Below are 8,567 nucleotides of genomic sequence, written 5' to 3'. Positions count from 1 at the left end.
AGACTTGGGTTTCTTCTCTTGAGCAGCAACTTGCTTGCTGTTCTTCTTGAAGTTCCCCTTCTTCTTCCCTTTGTCCTTTTTCTTGAAATTGGTGGTCTTATTGACCATCAACACTTGATGCTCCTTCTTGATTTCTACCTCTGCAGCCTTTAGCATTGCGAAGAGCTCGGGAATCGTCCTATCCATCCCTTGCATGTTATAGTTCATCACGAAGCTCTTGTAGCTTGGTGGTAGTGATTGAAATTTTTTGTCAATGACGCTATCATCCAGAAGATTAACTCCCACTTGAATCAAGTGATTGCAGTACCCAGACATCTTGAGTATATGCTCACTGACAGAACCATTCTCCTCCATCTTGCAGCTATAGAACTTATTGGAGACTTCATATCTCTCAATCCGGGCATTCTTTCGAAATATTAACTTCAATTCCTGGAACATCTCATATGCTCCATGACGTTCAAAACGTCGTTGAAGTCCCGGTTCTAAGCCATAAAGCATGGCACACTGAACTATCGAGTAGTCATCAACACGTGACTGCCAGGCATTCACAATGTCTGCAGTTGCTGGCGCAGGTGGTACACCTAGCGGTGCTTCCAGGACATAACTCTTCTGTGTAGCAATGAGGATAATCCTCAAGTTACGGACCCAGTCCGTGTAATTGCTACCATCATCTTTCAACTTTGCTTTCTCAAGGAATGCATTAAAATTCAACGGAACAACAACACGGGCCATCTATCTACAATCAACATAGACAAGCAAGATATTATCAGGTACTAAGTTCATGACAAATTTAAGTTCAATTAATCATATTACTTAAGAACTCCCACTTAGATAGACATCCCTCTAATCCTCTAAGTGATCACGTGATCCAAATCAACTAAACCATAACCGATCATCACGTGAAATGGAGTAGCTTTCAATGGTGAACACCACCATGTTGATCATATCTACTATATGATTCACGCTCGACCTTTTTGTCTCAGTGTTCCGAGGCCATATATGCATATGCTAGGCTCGTCAAGTTTAACCTGAGTATTCTGCGTGTGCAAAACTGGCTTGCACCCGTTGTAGATGAATGTGGAGCTTATCACACCCGATCATCACGTGGTGTCTGGGCACGACGAACTTTGGCAACGGTGCATACTCAGGGAAAACACTTTTATCTTGAAATTTAGTGAGAGATCATCTTATAGTGCTACCGTTAATCAAAGCAATGCATAAAAGATAAACATCACATGCAATCAATATAAGTGATATGATATGGCCATCATCATCTTGTGCTTGTGATCTCCATCTCCGAAGCACTGTCATGATCACCATCGTCACCGGCGCGACACCTTGATCTCCATTGTAGCATCGTTGTCGTCTCGCCAATCTTATGCTTCTACGAGTATCGCTACCGCTTAGTGATAAAGTAAAGCATTACAGGGCGATTGCATTGCATACAATAAAGCGACAACCATATGGCTCCTGCCAGTTGCCGATAACTCGGTGACAAAACATGATCATCTCATACAATAAAATTTAGCATCATGTCGTGACCATATCACATCACAACATGCCCTACAAAAACAAGTTAGACGTCCTCTACTTTGTTGTTGCAAGTTTTACGTGACTGCTACTGGGCTTAGCAAGAACCGTTCTTACGTACGCATCAAAACCACAACGATAGTTTGTCAAGTTGGTGATGTTTTAACCTTCGCAAGGACCGGGCGTAGCCACACTCGGTTCAACTAAAGTTGGAGAAACTGACACCCGCCAGCCACCTGTGTGCAAAGCACGTCAGTAGAACCAGTCTCGCGTAAGCGTAAGCGTAATGTCGGTCCGGGCCGCTTCATCCAACAATACCGTTGAACCAAAGTATGACATGCTGGTAAGCAGTATGACTTATATCACCCACAACTCACTTGTGTTCTACTCGTGCATATGACATCTACGCATAAAACCTGGCTCGAATGCCACTGTTGGGGAACGTAGTAATTTCAAAAAAAATCCTACGCACATAATATTATGGTGATGCATAGCAACAAGAGGGGAGAGTGTTGTCCACGTACCCTCGTAGACCGAAAGCGGAAGCGTTAGCACAACACGGTTCATGTAGTCGTACGTCTTCACGATCCGACCGATCAAGTACCGAACGTACGACACCTTCGAGTTCAGCACACGTTCAGCCTGATGACGTCCCTCGAACTCTGATCCATCCGAGTGTTGAGGGAGAGTTTCGTCAGCACGACGGCGTGGTGATGATGATGATGTTCTACAAACGCAGAGCTTCGCCTAAGCACCGCTACAGTATTATCGAGGTGGACTATGGTGGAGGGGGGCACCGCACACGGCTAAAAGATCAAACGATCAATTGTTGTGTCTCTAGGGTGCCCCCTGTCCCCATATATAGAGGAGCAAGGGGGGAGGTGTGGCCGGCCAGGAGGGGCGCGCCAGGAGGAGTCCTACTCCCACCGGGAGTAGGACTCCCTTCCTTTTCCTTGTTGGATTAGGAGTGGAGGGGGAAAGAGGAGGGAGAGAGAGGAAGGAAAGGGGGGCGTCGCCCGCCTCTCCTTGTCCTATTCGGACTAGGGGGAGGGGCGTGCGTCCCTGCCTTGGCCGCCTCTCCTCTTCTCCACAAAGGCCCACTATGGCCCATTAAGCCCCCGGGGGGTTCCGGTAACCCCTCGGTACTCCGGTAAAATCCCGATTTCACCCGGAACACTTCCAATATCTAAATATAGGCTTCCAATATATCAATCTTCATGTCTCGACCATTTCGAGACTCCTCATCATGTCCGTGATCACATCCGGGACTCCGAACAACCTTTGGTACATCAAAACTCATAAACTCATAATATAACTGTCATCGAAACTTTAAGCATGCGGACCCTAAGGGTTCGAGAACTATGTAGACATGACCGAGACACATCTTCCGTCAATAACCAATAGCGGAACCTGGATGCTCATATTGGCTCCCACATATTCTACGAAGATCTTTATCGGTCAGACCGCATAACAACATACGTTGTTCCCTTTGTCATCAGTATGTTACTTGCCTGAGATTCGATCATCGGTATCTCAATACCTAGTTCAATCTCGTTATCGGCAAGTCTCTTTACTCGTTCTGTAATACATCATCCCGCAACTAAGTCATTAGTTGCAATGCTTGCAAGGCTTAAGTGATGTGCATTACCGAGAGGGCCTAGAGATACCTCTCCGACAATCGGAGTGACAAATCCTAATCTCGAAATACGCCAACCCAACAAGTACCTTCGGAGACACCTGTAGAGCACCTTTATAATCACCCAGTTATGTTGTGACGTTTGGTAGCACACAAAGCGTTCCTCCGGTAAATGGGAGTTGCATAATCTCATAGTCATAGGAACATGTATAAGTCATGAAGAAAGCAATAGCAACATACTAACCGATCGAGTGCTAAGCTAAGGGAATGGGTCAAGTCAATAACATCATTCTCCTAATGATGTGATCCCGTTAATCAAATGACAACTCATGTCAATGGCTAGGAAACATAACCATCTTTGATCAACGAGCTAGTCAAGTAGAGGCATAGTAGTGACACTCTATTTGTCTATGTATTCACACAAGTATTATGTTTCTGGTTAATACAATTCTAGCATGAATAATAAACATTTATCATCATATAAGGAAATAAATAATAACTTTATTATTGCCTCTAGGGCATATTTCCTTCAGATAGAGCCTATGGCTGAAGCATAGGGAACACCTTTCATTTTCTCTCTATCTTCTGTAGTGGTCGGGCATTGAGTCTGACTCAACTTCACACCTTCTAACACAGGCAAGAACCCTTTCTTTGCTTGATCCATTTTGAACTTCTTCAAAACTTTATCAAGGTATGTGCTTTGTGAAAGTCCAATTGAGCGTCTTGATCTATCTTTATAGATCTTGATGCCCAATATATAAGCAGCTTCACCGAGGTCTTTCATTGAAAAATTCTTATTCAAGTATCCTTTTATGCTATTCAGAAATTCAGTATCATTTCCGATCAACAATATGTCATCTACATATAATATTAGAAATGCTACGGAGCTCCCACTCACTTTCTTGTAAATACAAGCTTCTCCAAAAGTCTGTATAAAACCATATGCTTTGATCACACTATCAAAGCGTATATTCCAACTGCGAGAGGCTTGCACCAGTCCATAAATGGATCGTCGGAGCTTGCACACTTTGTTAGTACCTTTTGGATCGACAAAACCTTCTGGTTGCATCATATACAACTCTTCGATATTGTAGTCAACTCCTTGAACTTATCGAAAACCTTTCGCAACAAGTCGAGCTTTGTAGACAGTAATATTACCGGTAGCGTCAGTCTTCTTCTTGAAGATCCATTTATTCTCTATGGCTTGCTGATCATCGGGCAAGTCAACCAAAGTCCAGACTTTGTTCTCATACATGGATCCAATCTCAGATTTCATGGCCTCAAGCCATTTTGCGGAATCTGGGCTCATCATCGCTTCCTCATAGTTCATAGGTTCATCCTGGTCAAGTAACATGACCTCCAGAACAGGATTACCGTACCACTCTGGTGCAGATCTTACTCAGGTTGACCTACGAGGTTCAGTAGTAACTTGATCAAAAGTTTCATGATCATCAACATTAGCTTCCTCACTTACTGGTGTAGGAATCACTGGAACTGATTTCAGTGATGAACTACTTTCCAATAAGGGAGAAGGTATAGTTACCTCATCAAGTTCTACTTTCCTCCCACTCACTTCTTTCGAGAGAAACTCCTTCTCTAGAAAGGATCCATTCTTAGCAACGAATATCTTGCCTTTGGATCTGTGATAGAAGGTGTACCCAATAGTCCCCTTTGGGTATCCAATGAAGACACATTTCTCCGATTTGGGTTCGAGCTTATCAGGTTGAAGCTTTTTCACATAAGCATCGCAACCCCAAACTTTAAGAAACGATAACTTGGGTTTCTTGCCAAACCACAGTTCATAAGGCATCGTCTCAATGGATTTAGGTGGTGCCCTATTTAATGCGAATGCAGCCGTCTCTAAAGCATAACCCCAAAACGGTAGCGGTAAATCAGTGAGAGACATCATATATCGCACCATATCTAGTAAAGTGCGGTTACGACGTTCGGACACACCATTACGTTGTGGTGTTCCAGGTGGCGTGAGTTGCGAAACTATTCCGCATTGTTTCAAATGAAGACCAAACTCATAACTTGTGACGCCCCAAGACCGGCACTCCAGATGCCTTCCATGGATTTCGAGATTTGTCGTGTGTTTTGTTCGGTTCGTTGCATTCATCCTTGCATCATGTCATCATGCAACCCGTTTTAAAAATTCAACCAAATAAACCGTATGGATCTTCAATCCATTTAAATCGAGGGATATTCACAATGGTGATTTCTCTTTAGAACATATACTCCCTATATTATTAGGGAGCTATAATAAATATTCCATTCTTGTGGAATTAACCATAACACACTTGCATAATAAACTCCATGCCTATTCCATTTCAAGTTTGCTCCCCAAACTTTGCCAATAATTCTCATCTCTTTTATCGAGGCTCCTCTAAGATTCTCAACATTTTTGGACCTACCAATTACCCACTCCCTTCCCACACTCATTTGAATTAAAATTTAATTCAAATGAGTTTGAATTCATCTTCACGCCCATAGCCACTTCTATTTTTTTCTTGAATCAAGCTCATTTTATGAGTCCGGGAGAAATTACCCGCATGCTCAAATTCTTTCCCTAACCCTCTCTTTCTTTTCTTCTCTCTATTTCTTTCTGCTAGAAAGTTTAAAAGAGGTGGAGAGAAAGAGATGGAGCTACTCCAGGCCGGCCCATCCTATTTTTCCTTAAGGCCCATCTGCTAGGCCCAGCCTCCGACACCTGCTCTTAACCCTAGTCTCCCCCATCGATTCCTTCCTCCCTCCTGTGCGTGCACCGTCAGAGAAAGACAGGAAGAGAGCAGCGCCGCTCCTCGTCCCTGATCCCCTCTGCCTCCTCCTCGCACCGCCGCGCCAAGCCCCTCTTGTCCTTCTCGAGGCCACCGCCGGCGCCCCAAGATCTCCGCTCCGCCGTGCCTCCTCCCCTCCGCTGGCCCCATCTCATGGCGCCCCTTCACCTTGTGCGAACAGCACGGCCGCCAGCCATGGAGGCCACCGTGCCGACCCTCAAGCGCGTTGCCCGTGCTCATCCCCTGCCTCAGATGCGTCGCCGGCCATCCCTTCGATGGAGCACGCGCCCGAGTCCGCTCGACCCCGCCGGCCACCACGACTGCCTCCACCTCCATGGAACACCGTCGCTTCCCCGAGATCCTCCTCAAGTTCCATTCCGCGCCTGACTGTGCCACCCTCCTCCGTGACGCCGACCTCCTCCTTGACTGCGTCCCTGCAGGTCCTCTTTGCTCCGCGCCAAGTCTGCCCTCCATGCCCCGTTTCGCCTCGGCCTCAACCGAGGAGGATGAGCAGCGCTGCTGTCTGCTCGATCCGCCTGCACATGCGCCCCGCGCATTGACCGCGTCCAGCTCCATGCCCGAGCGAGCATGCTCCTCTTCTCAATGCCCAGCGTCACCCAAGTCTCCTATGTTGCTGTCGCTGGACACCGAGTACCAATCATCACGTTCCGTTTCGTCTATGTCAAGGCCGAGAGGGCGCCAGTATACCAAGTACCACGATGTCGACGACCCTCAAGTTCAACTACATTGACTATGAACCGTGACGACCCTGAACATTGATAACCCACAAGTATAGGGGATCGCAACAGTTTTCGAGGGTAGAGTATTCAACCCAAATTTATTGATTCGACACAAGGGGAGCCAAAGAATATTCTCAAGTATTAGCAGCTGAGTTGTCAATTCAACCACACCTGGAAACTTAATATCTGCAGCAAAGTATTTAGTAGCAAAGTAATATGATAGTGGTGATAACGGTAGCAAAAGGTAACAGTAGTAAAAGTAATGTTTTTGGTATTTTGTAGTGATGATAGCAATAGCAACGGAAAAGTAAATAAGCAAAGAACAATATATGGAAAGCTCGTAGGCAATGGATCGGTGATGGAGAATTATGCCGGATGCGGTTCATCATGTAACAGTCATAACCTAGGGTGACACAAAACTAGCTCCAATTCATTAATATAATGTAGGCATGTATTCCGAACATAGTCATACGTGCTTATGGAAAAGAACTTGCATGACATCTTTTGTCCTACCCTCCTGTGGCAGCGGGGTCCTTACGGAAACTAAGGGATATTAAGGCCTCCTTTTAATAGAGAACCGGAGCAAAGCATTAACACATAGTGAATACATGAACTCCTCAAACTACGGTCATCATCGGTAAGTATCCCGATTATTGTCACTTCGGGGTTAACGGATCATAACACATAATAGGTGACTATAGACTTGCAAGATAGGATCAAGAACACTCATATATTGATGAAAACATAATAGGTTCATATCTGAAATCATGGCACTCGGGCCCTAATGACAAGCATTAAGCATAGCAAAGTCATAGCAACATCAATCTCAGAACATAGTGGACACTAGGGATCAAACCCTAACAAAACTAACTCGATTACATGATAGATCCCATCCAACCCATCACCGTCCAGCAAGCCTATGATGGAATTACTCATGCATGGCGGTGAGCATCATGAAATTGGTGATGGAGGATGGTTGATGACGACGATGGCGACAGATTCTCCTCTACGGAGCCTCGAACGGACTCCAGATCAGCCCTCCCTAGAGGTTTTAGGGCTTCGCGGCGGCTCCGTATCGTAAAACACGATGATTTCTTCTCCCTGATTTTTTTCTCCCCGAAACTCAATATATGGAGGTGGAGTTGGAGTCGGAGAGGCAACAGGGGGCCCATGAGGTAGGGGGCGCGCCATAGGGGGGCAGGCGCATCCCCCACCCTCGTGGAAAGGTGGTGGCCCCCTTGGCCTTCATCTTTGGTAGGTATTTTTCTTATTTTCTGAAAAGTGTTGTAAGTGCATCTAGTGCCACCCCTAGTTGGTTTTGGAGTATTGACGACAAACCTGGTTGAGGGACTAATGTGTTTGTGAGAATTGCAGGATAACACAGGTAGAAGTCCCTCATTGATTCGGTTTTCCTACCAGAGATGACCCCTAAAAATGTAAGAAGACATTGAAGTCAAAGGTGGTATGTGAAGACATTCACATTGAAGACTATGACAAGAGAAGACATCGCATGACGACTATGGAGCGTGAAAACTTAGTTCTTTCGTCGTTCTTTTTCTTCTTTGTTGAGTCATAGGAACCATCGTACTATTAAGTGGGGTCCAAGTGAACCATTTAGAATGACTGAAGTGATGCTTAACCAAAACCTATGTCTTCGAGTGAAGACTATGAGAGCAAATCTTGTCCAGAGTTGGATAAGTCAGCTTTGCTTGTAGCTCAAGTAAAGTTGCCGTGTGTGTTTGAAATCTGACCGTTGGAACATGTGTCAGTTCTTTAGTGACCAAGGGTCATTTCGGACAAATCAGGTCGGGTTGCCTACTGGCTATAAATAGCCCACCCGCTACAACCATAAACGGTTGGCTGCTCAGAGTTAGTACACGGCTT

Source organism: Triticum dicoccoides, chromosome 1A (genome assembly GCF_002162155.2).
Source record: "Triticum dicoccoides isolate Atlit2015 ecotype Zavitan chromosome 1A, WEW_v2.0, whole genome shotgun sequence".
In the NCBI taxonomy this organism is placed as follows: Eukaryota; Viridiplantae; Streptophyta; class Magnoliopsida; order Poales; family Poaceae; genus Triticum; species Triticum dicoccoides.
Note: the sequence above shows the minus strand (reverse complement) of the source record.